Consider the following 24,581-nt stretch of genomic DNA (forward strand, 5'->3'; position numbering starts at 1 on the left):
ACATTTTATGTCGATCTAGCCATGGCCGTCCGTCCGTCTGTCTGTCGAAAGCACGCTAACTTCCGAAGGAGTAAATCTAGCCGCTTGAAACTTTGCATAAATACTTCTTATTAGTGTAGGTCGGTTGGTATTGTAAATGGGCCATATCGGTCCATGTTTTGATATAGCTGCCATATAAACCGATCATGGGTCTTGACTTCTTCAGCCTCTAGAATGCGCAATTTTTATCCGATTGGAATGAAATTTTGCACGAAATATTTTCTTATGATATCTAACAACTGTGCCATGTATGGTTCAAATCAGTTCATAACCTCATATAGCTGTCATATAAACAAATCTGGGAACTTGACTTCTTGAGCTTCTAGAGGGCGCAATTCCTATCCTATTTGGTTGAAATTTTGCATGACGAATTCTTTACTTCAACAACTGTGTTAAATAAGGTTCAAATCGGTTCATAACCTGATATAGCTGGCATATAAACCGATGTGGTATCTTGACTTCTTGAGCCTCTAGAGGTCGCAATTATTATCCGATTTGCCTGAAATTATGTACGACGGATCCTCTCATGACTATCAATGTGTTTATAATGGTCTGAATCGATCTATAGGCCGATACAGCTCCCATATAAATCGATCTCTCTATTTTACTTCTTGAGCCCCCAAAGGGAGCAATTCTTATTCGAATTGGCTGAGATTTTACACAGGTCTCCAACATATAATTTAATTGTGGTCCAAACGGGTCCATATCTTGATATCGCTCTAATAGCAGAGCAAGTCTTTTCTTATATCCTTTTTTGCCTAAGAAGAGATGCCGGGATAAGAACTCGACAAATGCGATCCATGGTGGAGGGTATATAAAATTCGGCCCGGCCGAACTTAGCACGGTTTTACTTGTTTTTTGTGTTTTCGTTTTAAAAATAATGTTTTTTCCGATTAAGCACCACATAAAGATGGAAAGATTGATAATTATGTTTTGTTTCATCAATCTTTTTGATGGATACATGAATTTTCATTCAAAGAGAGAAATATTAAAAAAATAATGGAGTAATTTATGCATTCAATCTCAATTTAATTTGACCACTGATTTATGCGACATTCGTAGTTTACTCACTCTCAAGCCCTTTTAAATGGAGATTTTTAAGAGCTATAGGAAATAAAATTCAGATAAATGCATAAGATCTTGATTTCAATCGATAATTTAATTTTTGAAGATTATTTCATGCAAATGTGGACCGTGACTGCGCATTAAATGGTCCATCCGCTTAGTCCAATTTTGGCATACTTTTTCCAACATTTCAGCCGGTATCTCACGAATAAATGCTTCAATGTTGTCTTCCAATGCGTATTGACATGGGCTTTTATATAGCCCCACAAAAAGGCCAGTCTTAAGGCGGTTAATCGCACGATCTAGGCGGCCAATTGACCGGTTCCGAACCTAAAATAAAATGTTGACCGATCTCGCCTCTCAATATATCCATTGTTACGCATGGTGTGTGGCATGTTTCACAGTCTTGTTGAAGCCACATGTCATGCAAGCTCTTGCATTTTGGGCAAACAAGTTGGATATCATCTCCCGGTAGCGCTCACCATTCACAGTTATTTTACGATTCATATTATCTTTAAAGAAGTACGGTCCAATGATGCCACCAGTCCACAAACCGTACCAAACTGAGACTTTTTTTGGTGCATTGGTAGCTCTTGCAATGCTTCTGGCTGATCTTCACTCCGAGATCAAAAATTTTGCTTATTTACATACCCATTTAGCCAAAAAAAAAGCTTCGACGCGATGAACTTTCTTAACAGAGCACCATTTTGATAATAAAATTCAATAATTTGTAAGATTTGTTTGTTTGTAAGACGATTCCGGGTTTAATTACAAACCAAACTAAAAATGTTTGACAGTAGAACAAAACGCGAAACGTGTGTGAGCTGTTTAAACCAGTGTTGCCAAAAAGATAACAGCTTAAAAAAATCACCCTTTAGTTGTCCAAATATATATTGTCAAGGTGTGACTGTATCCCAATTATGAAAGCATTAGCTTAAAACGCAAATAAAAAACCATTTTGCACGATTTGGAACCTAAATGTACGAACTTCAAAAAATCTTCTATTCGACCGGTTTATGCTTTCAATGTGTAATTGTATTCACATTTCAAGAGCTGTAGCTCAGTCTGCAAAGCAAGTTCCAATCTGTACGTTTTGGTACCTAAAGGTACGGATTCCAAAAAATCTTCTAGTCGTCCAATATATACTGTCAAGTTGTACCTGCGTCCCAAATTTCAAAACTGTAGCTCTGTCTGTAACGAAAGTACCATTTTGTGAATTTTAGTACCTAAATGTACTCATTTCAAAGAAATCTCTTCTAGTCGCTTAATATACAGTGGCAAGGTGTACTTGTATCCCAAATTTCAGAGCTGTAGCTAAGCCTGTAAAGAATGTACCATTTCGTAAATGTTGGTATCTATGTGCACGAATTTCAAAAACCTTTTATAATCAGCGAATACATATTGTCAAGGTGTACCTGTATCCCAATTTTAAGAGTTGAACATCAGTCTGTAAAGAAAGTACCATTTTGTCCTTTTTGGTACCAAAATGTTGGAATTTAGAAATAATTAAAAATTATAATAATTATGCCCTTTTAAATGTAAATCAGGCAATCTAAATCTAAATCTAAAACTGAACAGATTTTTATTAAAATTCACAGCGTTTGTCTTTGATCGAATTTGGCCAATTTGCGGACAGACGGACATGGCTAAGCCGAATTAGAACGAATTTCTAAGTCAAGCTGTATATTTAGTCACAGCCACAGCAGTGGTGCAAGGTGTAGTTTGTACTTTTATAATAATTTTCATATCAATGTGTGTACATCCAACTTTGGACGTCTTGGCGGCACGTGTTATCGTTAAACGATAGCCAATAATATTTCGTATTTTGCTTACAGGAATCAAAAGGAATGTATGCGTTTTTCTATTTACAAAAAATGTTTTCCTTTATAGTTTGGGACGGTCTAGCAAATATTAGTACAAAATTCAAAGTAAACCCAAAAAAACAAATTTGCTGCTATCCGCAAACATTGTCTACTGATTTTATATTATCAATTTTTTACCTCTGAGGAAACACTTTAAAATGTTCCAATGTCAAAACGATCGTTAAGACATTTACAATTTATTTATGTAATTTTTTTGGCTTATTAAAGTGTAGAAAGTTTGGTAAAATATTTGACTCAAAACCTTCAGCGCTAAAAGATAAGATGCAATATCCACATTTTTAAAGAATTTTCAACATTGTGCTGTACATAAAGAGCATAAAATGTTTGCTGTAATAGCAAAATGTCTCATTTGCAGTAGACTTTTTATTATTATCTAAGTGTACAGACTACAATTTGTATGTAGTTAGTGCCATAATGATTATTCATAGCTCGGATGGCAGAATTTTAATTTTGTATAATATGCTATCATTTTTACATTTGAACAACGATTTTGGTAATACAATCTTTTTAACTCAAGACAATATATAAGTGACAGCCACTCCCTACTTAGAAAAACAAATTACAGTAGAAAATCTTTCATTATGTTTGAAAACATAAATAAATTAGCCCAAGAAAGACGTTCATATAAATAAGATTTTTATAAAATGGTAAACTAGCATGCTGTTTTGTCATGCCATGTGAAAAAAGGAACCCGATCTCATATATTTAAAACACAAACTGCTGCGAGTCCGATAATAAAGACTAATCATTTGAGTTAAGCCTCAAGTTGATATAGTCTAACAAAAATGTCGTGTTTTATATCAAAATGTTTTCATTTAAAGTACGGTGTTGTCTTTTGGGTTATTCACTGCACCAACCCTCGTGTCTGCATAATACATTAGCATGAAATGGCTAACAACATTGTTTCAGGAACATGTTTCCTGGTGCATTTTTGATTATGAGCAACAAATAAATCATGAAATAGGTATCACCCATACTAAATTTAAAAAGTTCACGTTTGCTGCACATTGCATACAACGAGATAGTGATATGCCACACTATGGGATGCTCCCACATACATAGAAAAAACGCAAGGACAAAATGTTCGTATGCATTTTTTTTTTTCAATGACAAAATGTTCGTATGCATTTTTTTTTTTGTTGAAAAGATCGTGTAAAATTTATCTTTGCCTAATTTAACACATCTCTGCTAATTTGAACTAAGTAGCTCCTAGCTAGATCGTGTACATCCTTCAGAACTTCTAAGATTTCAGCGAACGTCTAGTGCATACAGGTCGAAGATGAGGTGAGAATTCCAATGGGCTTCACACAACTATGACCAATAGGGTGAGCCAATTTGTATGAGCAAAAAATACTCAATAAGTGTTTATCAAAATCGTAATATAAAATATATTTTAAGAATTTTTGCCCAAGAAGCGATGGGTCAAAAATCAAAGTCGAGTTTTCGTTTTTTATCGCCAAACATTTCGTTTGTCGTTAAAATCCGGCAGTTTGGGTTTGATTTTTGATCCATGGTTTCTTGTGCAAAACTTTTTAAAATGTGTCTTACATTACGATTGTGACAACCGCCAAAGCTGACCCTACCTAATGAACAATGCCAAAGCCAATACTCGGCAAGTTGTGCGCTCCAAGTCCGGAATGTATCTCCGAAGAAATCAATGTCAGGAATTTCGTGACGCTAACAAAATCCTAATAATTTTCCATTCTATGCCCCCAATGGTTTCACTCAATGATTTGGAAAATGTTCCAACGTCTCATCATCGTCCCGATTTTCATATTCTCCATAAAGTGCGCCCGAAGTCCTCACTCCCTTAACTCGTTCTGCGTCGACCCGAAAGGCTTTGCGTTCATCAAGATTGCTGATGGCAATCCTCATTCATTCTTCTTTACTTTACTATGGCCCGACCCAGAACAACCGTCCTGTTTGTTCCAGCCCTGATGGTCATTTAACTATCCGTAAAGATGTCCACGTGTTAACACTACACCACCCCACACATTTCGTAATCACCTGATTCCCAGTTGCAGGACCATATATGGCAGATTTTAGTCATCTCAGGGATGATAAGCCTTAGATCTAGCCCATTCGTATGCCAACTGTTAGCCTCCATCATCCTTCCAGATGGGTGATTCCAACTACTATCCCTATGAAGTATTATAACATCGTCTGCGTAACTGACGGGAAATAGCCTTTCGCAGTCAGGATCCGTAATATACTATTTGTTGCGGTTGCGCCCATAGGTGAGGCAATAAAATGCCCCCTATGGCGTGCCCTGTGTCACTTTATCCCTAACACTTGTGTCATTGGGTCAACAATTCCTTCACCTTTTCTTTAGCATGTGGGTTATCCAATTCCTAAGGACCCAGTCCTGGTCTAAAGATCGGATGAGCGTTTCGCTCTTCACATTGTTAAAAGTCCCTTAGATGTCAATGCATACCTCCAAAGTGTACATTAGACCGTCCCATGCTATAAGGGAAATTTTTTTTTTGGTTGCATATAGAGAAAGTCCTCCACTTTCTTCCTTTTGATCCCGATAAGCATAATACAAAATATTATGGCAATCGGTTAACAATAACCCGTACCGCCACGACATCCAAAGTTGGAAATTGTGCTTTCTAAGAAATCCAGTTGAGTTTTTTAGGTCCTAGCATGAATCTGGTAAACTAAGTACACATTTATATAAAATTTGTTATAGAAACACAAACTGTATCTTGTACCACTACTGTGGCTGTCATAATATGTATAGTTTGACTTGGAAATTCTTCCCGATTCGGTTTAGCCATGTCCGTCTGTCCGCATAGTCTTGTTGTGCGTCACACAGAGTGACAAAATCGAAGTAATAATATGTCGTGTGAGAACGGGTAGGGATATCTCTTTGCAATTTGGAATGGCCAGAGCTGGGAAAATTCATTCATTTTGGTAGGTCTAAAGTTGGTCACCCCGATATTTCGAAAAAATGTTCGGGCTTCCAAATCTTCTTTTGTGGTCCAATTTTTTTTTCTGGACAGTGCTAAAAAATCCATACAAAAAAGTCAGCTTAATGTCTACAATATTCGGGGATATAAGAGTTTTTATTGTTATCTGTTATAATTTTGGCCGAGATTGGTTTCGTTTTTTGCATGACTTGGATTAGTGATCAAATGTACAAAAATTTTACCGCAACAAGTGTTCACATCTGATTATTCAGTTAAAAGTAATACAGTTTGAACAAACTCTCGAAAATTTTAATATTTTTTTTGTTTTGTTTTGTAAAGAAAACATATTGCAGATGCGTTTTAAGTGAAATTGTAATAAGATGTGTCAACTTAAACGGGTGCTAAATCTATTTGAAAATAGGCAATTTTTAATTAAAAAAATTGAAAAATCCCTCGAATTCAAAAATTTCAAAGTCCGGACCCCTTAATTTGGCACGCGTTTTTTTTACTGCATATGTCATCTAAACGCATGCAAAAAGTTTTTTGCACCTAACAATATTTGTAGCCTCCACAACAAATTTAATAAATATTTTCGGTATTTTTGCAAAACAAATCAAGCAGTATTTATTTTTGGTTTTTAAGGACACTTTTATCTCTACAGTTCAAAAAGTATTACTAAGATATCTCTAGCCGTTTTTTTCTTAGAATTTTTTCACCTCAGCTCTAAACCATTCCAAATTTCAAATAGATATCTCTACCCGTTCTCACACGGAATATAGATTACCAGTTTTTTTTGAATTTCTCCCACTGTGCGTCGGTTGCTTTTTTTTATTTAAGGTGGAGATGGCATTTGTTACCATGCATGCACATATCACTTCACATTTAGCCCAAAGACAAACTCTTTGAGTTTTGATAAAAATCGGTGCAGATTTAGATATATTTAGTTCTAATATAAACAGATCGCCCGATTTACAATTATATGTCGAAAACATTGTAATTTTTTGCACAAAATTTGGTTTGGAATGTTTTATTCACATCCAAAAGCCTCTGCTAAATTTCATCAAAATTAGTTCAGTTGTCAATCAATTCAATAATTGAACTTCGGCTACTACCTGAATCTGAAACAAATCTGAACAAACTGTACATTTATCACAGTCACAGTGGTGGTTCAAGGAACAGTTTGGGTTTTTGTTATAAATTTTTTAATATGTACTTAGTTTGTCAATTTCATGCTGGGACTTAAACTACTCAACTGGATTCATTAGAATGAACTACATTCCAAATCGGACGTCGTGGTTATCGTTAAACGATCTCCATAATATTTCATATTTTGCTTATCGGAATCAAAAGAAAAAAATGTTTCAAAAACAAAATTTGTTATGTTTTTTGGGATACTCAAGTATACATTTCGACATCCAAGGAGTCTTCTATTTTATGCACAACCTCATGTAGAGAGGTCTCCACTGACCTTCCCTTGAAATACACATGCCGCTTGTATCTGAGCAATCAGCTGGGGAAGCGGTCCCCCCAAATTGAGATGCCAAATTTTTGTGCTTATATTCTTAGAGAACAAACAACATTTTAATTTCACCACTCATCCCCGAGATCTGGCATTTTTGTAGATTTGGGCAAAGGGGAGGGTTCTCCCCCTCATTAGTATTTGATCCGTTTATTATTTTTTCTAGTTTTAAGCGAACTTATCTTTATATTAAGTTATAATAATTTATCTCGGTGTATTACCCTATGATATGAGTATGCAGGTAATTTACCTCGTTACTTGCTTTTCTGGTTAACAATCATTTGAAAATAATTAAATTCCAAGAACTTGCATTTATAATTAGCTATAATTAGCACGCAATAGCTTCCTCACCGCGACTAAGACTCTTGTCCGAACTAATTTGCAAAATTTAATTGAAAAAATAATAATAATAACCCTATGTTGTAAGGCGTGTTGTACAAATCGAATTAACAGATAGATACACCAGCAGAGATGAAACCTAAGGCTACCAAAATAGATATAAAATTGGTTGGCTGATTCCTAACAGAAGATTTTCTGGTAAATAGGAGGATTGTAGTTTATACTTCGGGATTAGAGAACAGAAAAACAAATATTAACCATCGTAATTCGTTCTATTGTCTTTCAAAATATTTCTCTTTACGATCTATACACTTTTGCATGCGTTTGAACCAATTGTCGAGGCACTTTTGCCACTCTGATTGAGGTATCTCCAAAACATGCATTCTGAACGCATCAACCGCTACTTCAGGTGTCAATAAACGTTGACCTCTTATTTTGGTGTCAAAGTAGGAATATACGGCGGATGAATCATCAAATCGATTTTTTGAGTGCTCAAAAATGCAGTTGTTTCTTATTTTTGAAGCATTTTTTTCGACCAATCGATACGAGCCTTTTTTTGGGCGATTGACGAATTGTGTGGGATCCAACGCGAAAAAATGTTTTTGACGGTCAAATGTTCATGCATTATTGAATGTATGCTGGTCCCACTAATGCCTAAGGTTGTCTCAATCTCACGATAGGTCACATGACAATCTTGCAATATCAGTTGGCGCACAGCATCAATGGTTTTTGGAACAACAACTGGTTTCGGACGACCTTCACGAAATTCGTCTTGGAGTGAACTACGACCTCGGTTGAATTCACCATAAACACTGGTCTTCGATGGAGCTTCATCGCCAGAAATTTAATAAAGTTCATCGATGCACTGTTAATCCACGTCGAAAGTTGTGAAAAATAGTCGCACGAAAATGTTCACGATTTAATTCCATATTTTGGCCGAAATGAATCTTTTGAGTAACCGCAAACAAAACACAAATAGAGCTCGTATGTCAAAACGTTCTGAGTACGTATAACCTCAAAAATTTCAAGCTTTACGTTAGAGCAACATCAGTTGACAAATTGCAACATAAGGGTTGCACAGTCCCCAAATATAAAAGACAACCCTCGAATAAAAAGAAAGGGAAGCCCATATGTCGTTAATATTATTTTATCTGATATTCAAACCATTATGATCTCGCTCTCAAGAACTCGGAGCGAAGCAAGATTTGTTGGATTTAATTATGCATTTGAGTCTGTACCTGTGCCTGTCTTAGATATTTTGAATAGGTGTTTATACCATTCGTTGTTGGTTGTCTTATGATGCGTTTTTAGACACTTGTCTTCTGTTTGGCTCATCTTAAAATTAGCAATTTTTCTGATAACTATAGAAGTTAAATTTAAAATAAATTGTTTTCTTCCATAAAATTTTTCTACTTACCTCTACAAAAAGATCTTTTTTCTTAGTTGTTTACTCCAAGTTTAGAGGAAATTTAAAATCTGCGACAGCAACATTCAGGGGGTTTTAGGGAAATATGTTTTCCGCAAGACCTTTTTGTGAATTGCCTTTCTTCCTTTAGACGATGTGGGTATCTTGACTGGTATGTGCCTTTTTATGCGGCTTTTTCTCTTTTTTTTAAACAAATGATTAACACTCAAAAGATTCTTAATTGAAATCCAAAATTTGTTAATTTTTGACTTTTTAAAATAAAAACGATTGATTTTTGATTTTACTAGAGCTCTGTCGAAAAGAAAAACGTATTCACGAAAGTTTGAAATTTTTACTTTTTTGAATTTGAATTTTGGTTCTTTTCTTTTTTGAAGGGTCCTTTGCTTTGGGGTTTTGAATAAAAATAAAACTTAATGTGAAGAAGTTGTGTACCGGCTTGGATTGAAACTAAAAAAGTTAGTTTTTACAGAACTCTAGTTTAAAGTTAAGTGATTTTTAAATTATTATGGTTTCATTTGCGAACATTGGCCTGAAGAATAGCTATGAAATTTTGATTAATCAGTTTCCACGCACGTCTATGTCATCGAAATTGCTGTTGTACGGAGTGTCGAAGGTAACGAAGTCATTTTTACACTGATTTCTTGATTATTTGTTGTTTTCCTCCTTGTCTGAACTCAGTTGCTTGTTTTCTAAACTTTTTGTATGAATTGTTTTCAGGGTTTTCTCCAGCAAAATATTTATATAGACTGAAAGTAAAAAAAAGATAAATTCAAAATAGTGTATAGCAAATTGTTGTTAAGTATGATAATTTTTTGTTGAGTTTTAATTGATTCGCACTAAGCAGACGGTGATAGGATAAATCCTGTCATTGTCAATAATTTAATTGGACGAATAGTCTAGTCTACATATCGGAATGCAAATTTTTGCACGAACTCCCAAGAGCATAAGCAAGGAGGCTTCCCTCGTATCAATTAATGCTGTCCAGATCAATTATAAGAGGCTTCCTTTTATAGCCGAGTCCGTACAGCGTGCTCTTCGCAGGGAAGAATTATTTGATTGAAGACCCCACAAATGTCGCTAACCTTAGAGTGGGTACAACCACCACTGGACATATTTTCTGATACTCTCGGCGTACATGGCATATCATGCACGACAGTGACCTACTCATTGATGAATTGTGGTAAATTATTTCTTATTTCCTCGATATAGCTACTTCATAAAACGATCTCCTTAGCAATCCATGGTGGAGGATATTGCTGACAGACCATAGATATTCGCTCCATTGGAAAGCTTCGATATTTTTCTCCTTAACTACCGATACTATTGATAGTATCGGCAAATTTGTTTAATCTTGTCGGGTTGTTTGTTTGTTTGTGTGTTTTTTTTTATAGATTCAAAAACATATTGTTTACATATTTACGACCATAGCAATATCCATATTCAGGAAAAGTGTCCACGGGGCCATCCCACCCACATAACACCACCCAAATAGGAGGTATTTGCTCACCATTGCAATATGGGGCTCAAAAAAGAGGCATTTTAGCGTAGAATACGAATTTGATACATACTTTCAGGGCCAACTCACTGAGTGGCCGCCCCATCCTCCAAAACACCTCCCTAACCGGACATGTTGCCGACTATGGATATATGGGGCTAAATTCGGGACCAACTGTCTTGGGACGTCCCGCCCCCATAACAACCCCCAAATAGGATGTATTTGCTCACCATCATAGTTTGGGTCTTAAAAAGAGTGGAGCTCGTTGCTGTCTCAACAACGACTGAAACAGAGAATAAGAATACGTGTGAGTTGCCATCAACGTTATCGTAACGGGGCTGGGCATCGCTGGTCTAAAATCTTTTCAGGCTTTAACCTTCTGACCGGTAGAGGACGCTCAAAGTTTGAATATTTCCCAACTAAGACCATGTGGCAGAAACTGTTCCACAGTGTTATTACTTCAGTACCCATGATGATAATTAATAATAAAGTAAATCGCCTTATGATAACAGTTTTTAGGGGTTCAAGAATTGAAATCGCGGCTTTGGGGCGAGTCACGCACAAAATTTCAGTGTGATTGGCTAGTTATTGAGGATTTTGCGGCTGAGAAGTCAAATGTTATCCACATTTCAGTGGACAACTATTGTAGAATCCTAATGCTCAAGCAGCCAAAAATACAAAATTGCTTAATATTACAGTACTCGACCTATTATGTCCAATTTTCTGATCTACTATAATTAGTGGAAATATCAACGCACAGTGGGCCAAATGGCAAAAAAAATTGAAATAAGTTTACAACTTTTTATCTCTTGATCTTAGCGATACAAAATGTTATAGACATTTGTAGATGAGGACGTAGGCTTTCAGAAAAGTGCTGTTGTTCATATATTTAATACAGGGTGAGAAACAGGGTGCCAAAGTTGACCACTTTTGACTTCTCTAACCTTTTGGGGACAGGGTGTCAAAGTTGACCACTTTTGACTTCTCTAACCTTTTGGGGACCATAACTTTTGATCTAAAAAGCCGATGTGCATGATTTAGAAAGTTCTTGACGAAATCTAAAAAACTATGCCTAATGTCTTATGCCACTGTGAACCGTTAACGATGTATGAAAATTTTGACGAAAATATTAACTTTGTTTAATTTTGAGCTATAAATTTCAAATTTCACAAAAAATGTGGCAGTATTTGTATGCACAAAATAAAAAGAATCAGGTCATTATCTTGAGCCATTTAAAAATGAAATCGTTTTCAATACAAAAAATATTTTTCTGTCAAAAATTTGTAAAATTTTTCACTCTAGATACTCTCATTTCCTTTAAGTTTTCGCAAACTTTGGCCATGAAAGTATATTATCATTTCATTCTATCCATTTTCACAAAGTAGAGGCATTAAAAAAAGTTTTGAGTGCTAATTGGACTCATTTTGATATCGAGCCAACCCTTTATCTTGAGACCAATATGGCCAACTTGTTTACTAAATTTCAAAAGTTTCTCACTGTCAAAAGAATGTTCGCTGTTTTCAAACAGTAAAAGTCGATTTTGGCCTTGAAATGTCGAATGTAGTCTGCAAATTGTATATTAGATCTTATATTTTCTCTTTTCAACCTAACCTATATTTGTATTTAAAAGTCTTTCAGAATACCATTGAATGCCAATTGAATAAAATTCAATATTTTTTAATGGCTACAATATGACGCAGTACACCCGAATTCGAATCCTGTCGAGAACATCAGATTTGAATATTGCTCCCAAATTCTCCCATTCTAGATCATCGTAAAATTCACTTCCGATTCAGCATTGTCCGCCCGTCCTCCGTTTGAAATCGCGCTACAACCTTTAAAAATAAAAGACATGCTTCGAAGATGGGCTATGTCTTGATATAGCCTAGATATTATATAGACCTACATCAAGATAAGACTTCCTTAGCTCAAAAAGTTCGTATCTTTGCCCAGATAACACTGAAATTAGCAACAATGGTCGCATTAGAACCGTCGACAACAATTCCAATTTTGAATAAACTGTCATATACACGTATATCTCCCGATCTAAGGTATTGAACTCATAAAAGTTGTATTTGTTACCTGACATTTAGATTATTTGGAATCGTAGCAACTAAAGCTGATTTCGATTGTTAGTATACCATTTTTGCGACATGTTGCACTGAAATCGAAATTCTATATTCGTTTGACCACAAAAATGTAACCCCACCAACGGATGAATTTTCGTCTGTAATGGTGCAAGCATGTTGCATTTCTTACTCAGTTGCTATCATTTCACAGGCACCTACTCCTTAATAGCGGCGTACACTTAATATCATGTATAATCGTGAAAGCCTAAATTTGAAGAAACGTCAAGCGTAAAACTGCTGATTACCGTCATTAAAGCAAATTTTGTTTGAATGTTTGGAAATATTTATTTTGTACGCGTCCCCTGTTTTGCATGTTAAATTATTACCGGTATTCACAAAATTTATTGCAGTTTTAAAGTAGGTTTATTTGGCAGACTTTAATGGAAATAATTGAATTTGAAACATACTCAATTAATTTTTATACCCATAGGATGGGGGTTCACCAACATCGTCGTTCCTTTTGTAACACATCGAAATATTGGTTTGAGACCTAACAAAGTATACGAGTATATATACTTGATCGTCTTCCCATTCTAAGTCGATTTAGCCATGTCCGTCCATCCGTCTGTCGAAAGCACGCTAACTTTCGAAGGAATAAAGCTAGCCGCTTAAAATTTTACACAACTACTTCCTTTAAGTGTAGGTCGGCTGGGAATGTAAGAGGCCATATCGGTCCATTTTTGATATAGCTGGCATGTAAACCTATCTCTGTTCTTGACCTATCTCTGTCTCTTGACTTGAGAGAAGGTAATTCTACACAAATAAAAATAATTTTGAAAAACAACATCTTTTGTTAAAAAACGGCGACAATATTTGTTAATTTTCCTGCAACATTTTATTTTGAATCTCACAACTCAAAGTACAAATTTGTTGTTGGAAGGCACTCTGTTGCAAGCTAACATATAACAACAACAACAATATATCCATAAGCCTAACAAAAAAACCATTAGCCCAACCACATAATGTGCTTTGCTGCTACACTGCTACACTGCACTCTGTCACTCTCTGTACTGTATTGTCCTAAAAATAAACTTTATTAATTCTGCCCCCGCCGTGAAGATTTGAACTCATGATCTCAAGTGTTTTAGTTTTCCACGCATCCTCTAGCCTACTGCTGTCTAGTAATAAGTTTCTCAATTAAATTAAAATTAAAACTGTGTATAATCCACTTAAAAAATTTTATTTTAATGTGATACACATATTTTTTTAAGCCGAATTTTTTAAAATAAGTTTAAGGGAAAAATAACAAAAAAAGTTTCGACCGGCCGGGAGATTTAAAGCTGGGCTTGCAAATCGTGAATGGCATGGAAGTCTGGTGTGCTACATGGTAGCAATTATTTTGTCTGTCACGTCTCTACAAACCTACTTCAACAATAATACCTTCAACTCAATGCTAAACTTCGTTGAGATTTTAAACATTTCATATACAAATTTGATAGTTGGTTTCTTGTCAGAGTTATAACAATGTCAAACGAAAAAACTTCAGCCAGGGTCGAACCATCTCGAAATTATTTTCGTAAAAGAAAGATTTCAATAAATTTCATTTACATCTTTCGAAAAGACATTTTCCTAAAAATTTTTCAAAAGACAAATTTCAATAAGTATTTTTGAAGACAAAGTTATAATGAATCTTTTTTAAGGGTCCCAGTTGCAATATGATGTTTTCAAAATATAAAATTTTTAAGATAGTTTCAAACAAAAAAATTTATATTTTTTTTCGAAGGGCAAACATTTAACAACAAAATATTTAAGATATATTTTCATCTGGATCTCCTCTCAATTCTAGTTTTATTATTTTAATTAAAATTTTATCTGTAGAGCAAAAAATATTCAAAAATTTTCTTTAAATTAAATATTTTATTAATGGTCTGAAAAACTTTAGTTAATAATAATTATGGTTCCGAAGGAATAATAAGTAATAAGTGCAGAGGTTAGCATCTCCGCCTGTGACGCTGAACGTTATCCCCTCCTAATGCTAGCGATATTTGTGAGGTACTTTGACATGCAAAAACTTCTTCCCAAACAGGTGTTGCACTGCGGAACGCCGTTCGGTCTTAGGTCTCATCATTAAGCTTAAACTTAAATCGGATAGCACTCATTGTATGTGACAGGGGTAAACCTGTTCCTCAATGGAATGTTCATGGACAAATTTGTAATTTTTAATTGCAAATTATTAGAGTAACATCAACAAAATGAAATGAAAGGAATGAACATTTTTAAGGACTTGGAAACAAAATTTTAGATCACCGAAATGATCACCTTGTTAAATTATATTTTGCCATTTTAATATTGAAATATTTGACGATCTAGTTTTTTGGAATTCCATAATAAACAATGCAGTGTTTAAGGATATCGAAACGGAGCTTATAGTGATTAAGGATCGAAACCAATCAGTCAACAGCAAGCAGTGATTATTCTCGTAGAAATTTATTAGTTCTGTAGGCTTTGACCGTAGATTTGGGCACAGTGAAATAAAGTTCAAATTTTATTTTTGAATTTTTCATTTTCTTGCAAGAAAAATTTTTTACAATGATATGATTCTGCGAACAATGATTTATCCAAATTCCATATTTACAAAAACATTCCTAACTTCCTAAGCAAGAAAATGTGTTGAGGAGGACATAAATTATTTATTAGTTGACGAAAATAAATCAAATAAAATTTATAACGCAAAACTGCAATAATGTAGAAATCTCATCGTATTTCTGATTTGTAGTCCTACCAAACTTATTTTATCTCAAAAAAAAAAAAAAAAAATAGGAAATCTTTCGGACTTATAAAGACATGATGCAAATTATAAGCGTACACAGCAATGAATGGATACGATTTGATACGACATCTTTTAAATCAAAAATGGATTTTCGAACGATTTTATTAAAACTCGAAGTAGAAATTAACGCCATTATGTAAACAGAATGTAGATGGCTTCTTGTAAAAATTGGTCAATTTTTTTTAATATTTAGTAATTATATTGCCCAAAATTATTATTGCCCAAAAAGTAATTGCGGATTTCTTAAAAGAAAGTAAATGCATTTTTAATAAAACTTAGAATGAACTTTAATCAAATATACTTTTTTACACTTTTTTTCTAAAGCAAGCTAAAAGTAACAGCTGATAACTGACAGAAGAAAGAATGCAATTACAGAGTCACAAGCTGTTAAAAAATTTGTCAACGCCGACTATATGAAAAATCCGCAATTACTTTTTGGGCAACCCAGTAATGACTTAATATTACTTTTGGAGGCCGGAGGTTAGCATGTCCACCTATGACGCTGAACGCCTGGGTTTGAATCCTGGCGAGAGGATCAGAAAATATTTTCAGCGGTGGTTTTCTCCTCCTAATGCTGGCAACATTTGTGAGGCACTATGCCATGTAAAACTTCTCTCCAAAGAGGTTTCGCACGTTCGGACTCGGCTATAAAAAGAAGGCCCCTTATCACTGAGCTTAAACTTGAATCGGATTGCACTCTTTGATAGGTGAGAAGTTTGCCCATGTTCCATAGTGGAATGTTCATGGGAAAAATTTGCACTTGCATTTGCAATACTATTTTATGGAAATAAAAGTAATTTGAAACCAATTGACCGACACAAACAATATCTTGTTGAAATCATAAAACTAGTTTGAGAGCAAATTAAAATGGGGGCAAAAGTAATAATTGCATCAAAATACTGAAGTCGATTCGGCGAAACCATTCCTACAAAACGAATATATTCGCAAAGATTAGTGCATTTTTAAACGATTTGGAAGATTAGGATGGGCCAATAGAGTGTAGGCAAGCAGTACTAAATTAAGCTCTGATTTTATGATCAAATGTCACCGTCGATGGTTCAGTTCCTACACCCAGTAGCGACTACAATTTTCAGTAAAAAATGTGAGGTATTTTTACCAATTTCCAATAACAGAAGAATTTTGTCAATTTTTCAATTTAAAAAAAAATATTCCATATAGCTGTTTATAGATCTATATTTCATGAATATCACAAGTTCAGCTGGGCCTTTTTACATGTTATACCCATGTTATATATTCTTGATCATCATGACATTTTAAGTCGATCTAGCTTGTCCGTCTGTCTGTCTGTCTGTCAGTCAAAAGCATTCAAAATTTCGAATGAGTAAAGCCAGGCGAATGAAATATCGTACGAATATTTCCAATTTGTGTAATTCGGTTGGGATTGAAAAAGGCCCATATCGGTCCATATTTTAATATCTCGCACATGAACCGATCTCCCGATTATAATTTTTGAGCGTTTGGAGAGCGCGACTCATATTCTATTTGGCTGACATTTTACACAATGTCCTTTCCTGTGACCTTCAACAAACGTGGCCAAGTATATATAAACATATTTCCAGATTTTACTTCATGAGCCCGTAATGGATGCAATTCTTATCCAATCTGCTTGAAATGTTGGTCTCCAACATAAAAAAACAAATATGGCCCTAATCGGTTCATGACAAGATATAGATCCAATAGCATACCAATTCTTATCCATCATCCTTTGTTTGCCTATAACGACACGTCGTGCGAAAAACGCGATCAATGGTGGAGGGTATATAAGTTTCGACCCGTCTGAACTGAAATTCGGTGTAAGGCATTGCCCCTATAATGACAAACACGGCTGGAGCATTGTTGGATATCGTTTCATATTTCTAAATAACGTCCGTAGAGGGAGGCTCATCTCAGCCCAGCTCAACCTACAGATATAGCTCTCATATACGGTTATCACCATAATTACACCTATAGAGCTACGGAATTCCCATTGAAAAACCAATCGTCATGATCTGTAACAAATTAGACTTGTAAATGTTCGCGAAATCCGGCTTGAGCTACAATTGAAACCATTGTTTGGCACTTATTGAGGTTTTCAGTCACTTTTCACACCACAAGTTTCTTTAAACAAAAACTAAACTTGAAGAAATTTTTTGCTTTTTTAAATTATTATTTTTTTAATTTGAAGTGATTTCGCCAGTGAACGAACGCTTTTTGTCGAATTCTAAAAAAAAGTTTAGCGTTTATACCACGAATAATTCATCCAAAAAAAGAGGAGATATTTTGCACATTAAAATGACGACTAAATTTCCGCTCGATGATAAGAAGTTTCCTATTTTTACAGGCAATTACGAAGGTTGTGCCGCAAATCTAAGCCTTTTTGTGGGAAGTCTTAAAAAGCTCCTCAACATCGGTGTGGATATAACCGCGGCTGGAGTAATAGGTCACAAGCACACATATGCACACAATTTCGCCAAGATTTCAACAAAGTAAATATATTGTTCTGGGATCCCTGAACCAAAAACAAAATCGGCTAAAGTTGCATATGAATTCGACACTAAAAACACACACACACACATAAAAAAATATATATTTTTACAAATTATTTTCTCTATTTAAAGTTTCTATCACGTACCTACATATCAATTTGTCTGTTCACTGACCCTTTTTGAAATCCTTTTGGATTTCGTGCATTTCATAACAAAAGGACTCGGTTTTTGTAATTGACGTCCATTCCATTCCAACACTTCCAACACAATTTTCATTAAAATTGCCACACGAACTTTTTTTTTAGATTCTAACACTGCTTGGCTTTTATAATTTTGCACATTTGAAACTTGTTAAAATTTTTGTTTTTCGGCTGGCTGCAGGCTTTGTGCAAAAACTTTGTATACAGCATAAATATGAATGATCTTTTTCCGCATACGTGGGAGGGGGAAGGCCTATCCAATCATCTTGTTTCAAAATTAAAAGGAAAATATTTTTTCTACAATTTGTTTTCCGTAATCATTTTTTTTTTGTTTTTTAATTTTCTGCACTTGTCCGGCGTAATTAGTTGTTTATGGTTGTGCTTCATATAACCGAACCAACGGAAGTGTGTAATCCGAAAAATTTAACAAAATTGTTAGGCAATGTCAACGATTACTATAAAACACAGAGACCCTTTAACCGCGCGCGCTATATGCAGTACTGTTTAAATTTGTTATTATTTTTTGCGATTTTTATGCATTTGTTGGAGGTTTTGTTTTTCTAATATTGTTGTTGCCGCTGTTTGTTGGTATTTTTGAAATTTTTGCTTTAGAAAAAACACACACACAAAACAGAAGAAAAATGTAAAAATTTTGGTATTTTTTTGGTTTTGGCCGGTGCAAGCGTAACAAACGAACGTATGAAAGTATCTGCAAGAACTGCAGCCTTAACGCAACTTCAATCTCTGTGAAGGTCCCCAACTAACATTTCATGCCTGCCTGTAGTATGTCTGGCTACTCTGTTGTTGTTCGTGCCACTGCGTTTGTGTACTGCGACTGCGATTGCTGCTGCTGCTGCTGTATGGTGATTGTGTGGTGTAGTGTGGTTGCAAATAATAGCAAAAACGACAAAAACAACAAAAGCAACAGCAAGAAAGCGCAACTCAAAAGTCTTACTCACCTTCCACACGCTCCGGGTTCTGCAAACGCAAAACATGCACAAGGCTCTGTCTAGCCATGCTTTAACTTTAATAAAGGCATGGAATGGTGAGACCTTAGAGTGCATGTGCCTTGCTTGCACCAAACAAGTGGGAGAGTGTGCATGTGTGTGTGGAGCAAAAATTTCCTTTTGCAAACCCTTTTTGCTCTTAGAAAATTTCAAAGAGCTGGGGTTCACTCTTAAAAAGTTTTCTGCAAACTGTTACTGGGAACGGTTTGTGTGAGAACAACAAAGAAGAGAATCAAAAGGATTTCAATGTTTCTAAGAGTATTTGTTGGGGATTGCAAGTGAAATATGGACAGAGGAAGATGTTTTGTTTGTGCGTGTGTGCACTAAAATCGCCCATCATCTTAAGTGGGAGGCTTTGGCTTTTAAATATTGAATTAAGTGGGGGTTAAACTCACACAAAACATAATAAGGCATGATATTTGATGAACTAAGTATAGTATGTTAGAGTGCGTGTGTGTTAACGAGCGCATTAGCATTCTGCGGGAGTGCATTTGAATTAGTTTTAGGGACTCTCTCCCAACATTCACATAACTCCCGCTCTCAGTGTGTGTGTGTGTGTTTTTTTTTTGCATTCTCATCTTCTTTTGCAATCAGCTGTGTGTCCCCCCAAAAAGGCTCATTCCATTCTTTCATCATTTAGTATTGCGTCAACATTCGCCCGATTGCAACACTTGGCAGTTGTGTGTGCGGGCGGTTGGTTTTATGCTGCCCTGCTGCCAAAAAAATTTAAACTTTTTCTCCGTGCATTGCTTAGACCCCCCCTCTTGCTAAGTTTGCCTTTGAAAATACAATTTTTACTGCCCATTTTTTATGATGGCTGTTTCAGATCTATTCTCCATTCTCTCCCTTACTCTATAAATTTAGGTGTGGGTTCAAATACATTCGTAAATATTATATCGATTTGTGACAAATATTCCAGAAGAACTAAACGTAATAAAATTATAAAATAAATTGAATAAGAACGAAGGAACCATTTTAATAATCTAAACTTAAGTGTATAGGACAAATAGATGACAAATCGATAATAAACGAAACTAACAACAATTTTTGGCTACACCTTAAAGCACAAATCCAAAATTTAACAAATCTAACGGAATTTTCAAATCGATTGCTCTCTTATAGAAATGTTCTAAATCAAGCAAAACTATATGTAAATTTGCATATTTAGAGAAATTCTGTATAGGTGGCGGTCCTCAATAAAACGGAATCCCCGTTGAAAGATTTAGTAATATATAAAGCAATTATAATGAGTCAAGTTTTTTGACCGGTATCTCTTTATAGGCAAACAAAGGGTAATGGATAACAACAATTGCTATGCAATTGAAGCTATAGCAGATTATGAAACGTTTTAGGCCATACTTGGCTTGGATGTTGCATAGTAGATGCCATTGTGCAAAATTTCGGCCAAATCGGATAGGAATTACGCCCTCTACAGGCTAGAGAACTATAATCGGGAGATCGGTTTGTATGGGAGCTATATCACGTTTTTAACCGGTTCAATCCATACTGGACACGTATGTTGGAGGTCATAGAAAAACTCACTCTAAAAGTTTCAGTCAAATCGGATGAGAATTACACCCTCTAGAGGCTCACTCAGCTTTACTCCTTCGAAAGTTAGCGTGTTTTCCACAGACGGCCAATCATGGCGATCGAGTATATATATATCCTTTATGGGGTCTTAAACCAATATTTCGATGTGTTACAAACGGAATTACATATTGGTTAACCCCTATCCTGTGGTGGAAAGTATAAAAATTTTTCTTCTAAATTTTTAAATTTTTTTACTAAAATAGGTTATTTCCTACCGTATGATTTTCTTTTAATAAGTAAAATGCAAATTTGCCCATAAACATCCCATTCAGGAACAGAAGCAAACTTCTCACATATAACTGAGTGCTGTCCAATTCAAGTTTAAGCTCAATGCTCTTATATGGCCGAGTCCGAACGGCGTGCCGCAGAGCGACACCTGTTTGGAGAGACGTTTTTCATGGCATAGTACCTCATAAATGTCGCTATATTTTAAGATGTTGATAGATATTGATCACATTGCAGAAACTCTTTAGGAGTTTTTGTTGTTTTGCTTTTAATTTCGAAATATCGAAAGAGAAACTAAAATACATTGACCTAACCTGGAAGAAAATCCAATAAAAAAACATTGATAACTTGTTGATACAACACACAGCTTATCTATGAATGTTCATATGAACAGATAAAAAAATCAACGTTTATTGCCTGATTTTTTTTATTTAAATTAAGAAAGTGTTCAACAAACAGTTCTATTCAGGTACAAAAGCATATATGGGGTTAAAAAGGACATTCTCACCTCTCTTCCAGTGCTCAAATTTGTTGGACCCGGTTTGACCCAGACGAGTTTTACTCCACTAACGTTTGCCTTTGATGAAAATACAGTACTTGAGTAAACATTTATTAAAAAAATCTTGTGCAAACAGCACAATCATCAAGTATACCATTTCTTAAAGATGACTTCCCTATCTACCTCACAAAAAAATAAGCCAGGTATCGTTTTTAGTTTGCGAGAACTTGTAATTTAATTCTGCACAAAAAATTAAAAATTATGATTTGTTACAACACTATGAAATATTTGTATACCCACCACCGAAGTATGGGGATATATTCATTTTGTCATTCCGTTTGCAACACATCGAAATATCCATTTCCGACCCTATAAAGTATATATATTCTTGATCCGCGTAAAAATCTAAGACGATCTAGCCATGTCCGTCCGCCTGTCTGTCGAAATCGCGCTACAGTCTTTAAAAAAAGAGATATTGAGCTGAAAGATTGAAAGATTTTGTCCATAAGCAGGTTAAGTTTGAATATGGGCTATATCGGAAAATATCTTGATAGAGACCCCATATACACCGATCCGCCGATTTAAGGTCTTAGGCCCATAAAAGCCACATTTATTATGCGATTTTGCCAAAATTTGGGACAGTGCGTTGTGTTAGGGCCTTCGACATTCTTCTTTAATTTTGCCACAGATCGGTCCAGATTTGGATATAGCTGCCATTTAGGCCGATTCGCTGATTTAAGGTATTGGGCCCATAAAAGGCGCGTTTATTGTCCGATTTTGCCAAAATTTCGGACAATGAGTTGTGTTAGGCCCTTCGACATCCTTCTTCAATTTGGATCAGATCGGTTCAGATTTGGATATAGCTGCGATATAGACCGATCTCTCGATTAAGGTCTTAGGCCCATACAATGCGTATTTATTGTCCGATTTCGCCGTGAGTGAGTTGTGTTAGGCTCCTCGACATCTTTCTGCAATTTGGTCCGCATTAGTTCATGTTTGGATATAGCTGGCATATAGACCAATCTCCCGATTTATGGTTTTGTGGACATAAAAGGCGCATTTATTGTCCAATTTCTCCGAAATTTGGGACAGTGAGTTTTGTTAGGCCCCTCGACATCTTTCTGCGATTTGGTCCGCATCCGTTCATATTTGGATATAACTGCCATATAGACCGATCTCTTGATTTATGGTTTTGGACCCACAAAAATGCGCTTTATTGTCCGATGGCGCCGAAATTCGGGACAGTGAGTTGTGTTTGGGCCTTCGATATCCCTCTAGAATTTGGCCCAGATCGGTCCAGATTTGAATATAGCTGCCATATAGACCGATCTCTCGATTTAAAGACTTGGCCCCCTAAAAGGCGCATTTGTAATTCGATTTCGATGAAATTTGACAAAGAGACTTATGTTAGACTTTTCGAAATCCGTGTCGTATATGGTTCAGTTCGGTCCATATTTGGATATAGCTACCAATTAACCCAATATATTGTTCTACAAAAATTGAACAATGACTTGTACTTGTTAGACCACTCAATGTCCTTGCCGAATTCGGTCCAAATCGGACAATATTTCGATAGAGCTGCTATAGAGGCATAAATTATGCATTTTTTACCGGATTATGACGAAAGGTGGTTTGCATATATACCCGAGGTAGTGGCCGAACTTAACGCCTTTTTACTTGTTATCTAATTTTTTGGTCCCTTGAGTTGTTGTTTATTATTAACTGACATTAAAATTGTTAAAATTGGTTATGACAAAAAATTGATTTTTGGCAAGCGAATTGAATTCCGGCTTCATTACAACCAGTTGAACGTTAAAAACGAAATTGAAAATTAAACCATGGCATAGACCCCGATTCGAGTTCTTGAGCCACAGAGGCCACAGGCAAGAAGGAGGTCAATATAGCTATTGGTATCATAACGGGACACATAGGACTACGAGCTCACTTATGTAAAATCGGTGCGGCAAGTGATAGCATGTGTAGGGCATGCGGGGAAGATGAAGACGTTGGAGCATTTCCTTTTTCATTGCCGGGCTTGAGCGTCCAACAGATACCGGCACTTAGGTGGAAAGATTTTCATGAAATTTTGCACACAGTTTAAGACGCCAAATAAAGCACCTCGTACTTAATTTTATAGAGATAGAACCAAAATTGTGGCTTTTGCAGCCTAAAAATTCTACATCGGATGAAAGATATATATGTAGGAGCTATATATGAATCTAGACCGATAGCATATAAACGGCTGTGTTGACTAGGTCATGTTGTCAGAGTGAATGAAGAAGCTCCAGCAAAGAAGTCTTTTGAAGGCAAACACGGTGGTACACGCAAGCCGGGAAGACCAAAAGCCCGATGGAAAGATCAAGTGGTGGGTACACCTCGAAACTTGGTGTCAGAGATTATAAAATGAGCGCAGAGGATCGAGGCGCTTGGAACGCTATTCTATGTCCGGCGAGTGGAACAAATTTTCAGTCATAGCCAGTTGAAGTAAAGTTAAGCAAATATTAAGACCTCTGAGTGTTTCACACCTCAAATGACTATTTTGGGTTCTAATGGAATCGAAAAAACCTGGCCGAATCTTGGGAACTCACCCCCATAGATTCAGCTAAATGTTTACACAAAGGATTTAGACCGTACTTGACACGATTGTTGGAAGTCGTAACAGAACACTACGTACAAAATTTCAATCTCATCGGATAAAATTTGAGTCTTCCAGGGACTTGAGATGTCAAACCGGGAGATCGGTTTACATAGGAGCAATATCAGGTTAAACACCGATTTGGACCATATTTGTCACGGTTGTTGGAGGTCTAACAGAACCCTACGTGCAATATGTCAGCTCAATCCGATAACAACTGCGGCTTTTAGAACCAAGATGTCAAGTCGGGATATCGGTTTATATGGGAGCTATATCAGGTTATAGACCGACTCAGACCATACTTGGCACTTGGCATTATTGAAAGTCGAAGGATCACTTTATATAGGATTTATATCGAAATC

At 35.7% G+C, this 24,581-nt stretch overlaps 1 protein-coding gene across 2 annotated transcripts in view; it reads right to left on the reverse strand.

Annotated features, from left to right (window-relative positions):
• The window catches only part of LOC106091895 (broad-complex core protein isoforms 1/2/3/4/5), an 889,290-nt gene that overhangs the window by 854,404 nt on the left and 10,305 nt on the right, over nucleotides 1-24,581 (reverse strand). The window contains exons 1-2 of one of the 2 annotated variants that reach the window (XM_059368069.1): nucleotides 18,210-18,876; nucleotides 9,175-9,929 (exon numbers count right to left, since the gene is read on the reverse strand). The gene's annotated coding sequence lies outside the window, so the exon portion shown is untranslated. Of the gene's footprint in view, nucleotides 1-9,174; nucleotides 9,930-18,209; nucleotides 18,877-24,581 lie in introns of those variants that run through there. The other variant, XM_059368068.1, reaches the window with a different exon arrangement.

The sequence above is a fragment of the Stomoxys calcitrans genome, chromosome 4 (genome assembly GCF_963082655.1).
Source record: "Stomoxys calcitrans chromosome 4, idStoCalc2.1, whole genome shotgun sequence".
Classification (NCBI taxonomy): domain Eukaryota; kingdom Metazoa; phylum Arthropoda; class Insecta; order Diptera; family Muscidae; genus Stomoxys; species Stomoxys calcitrans.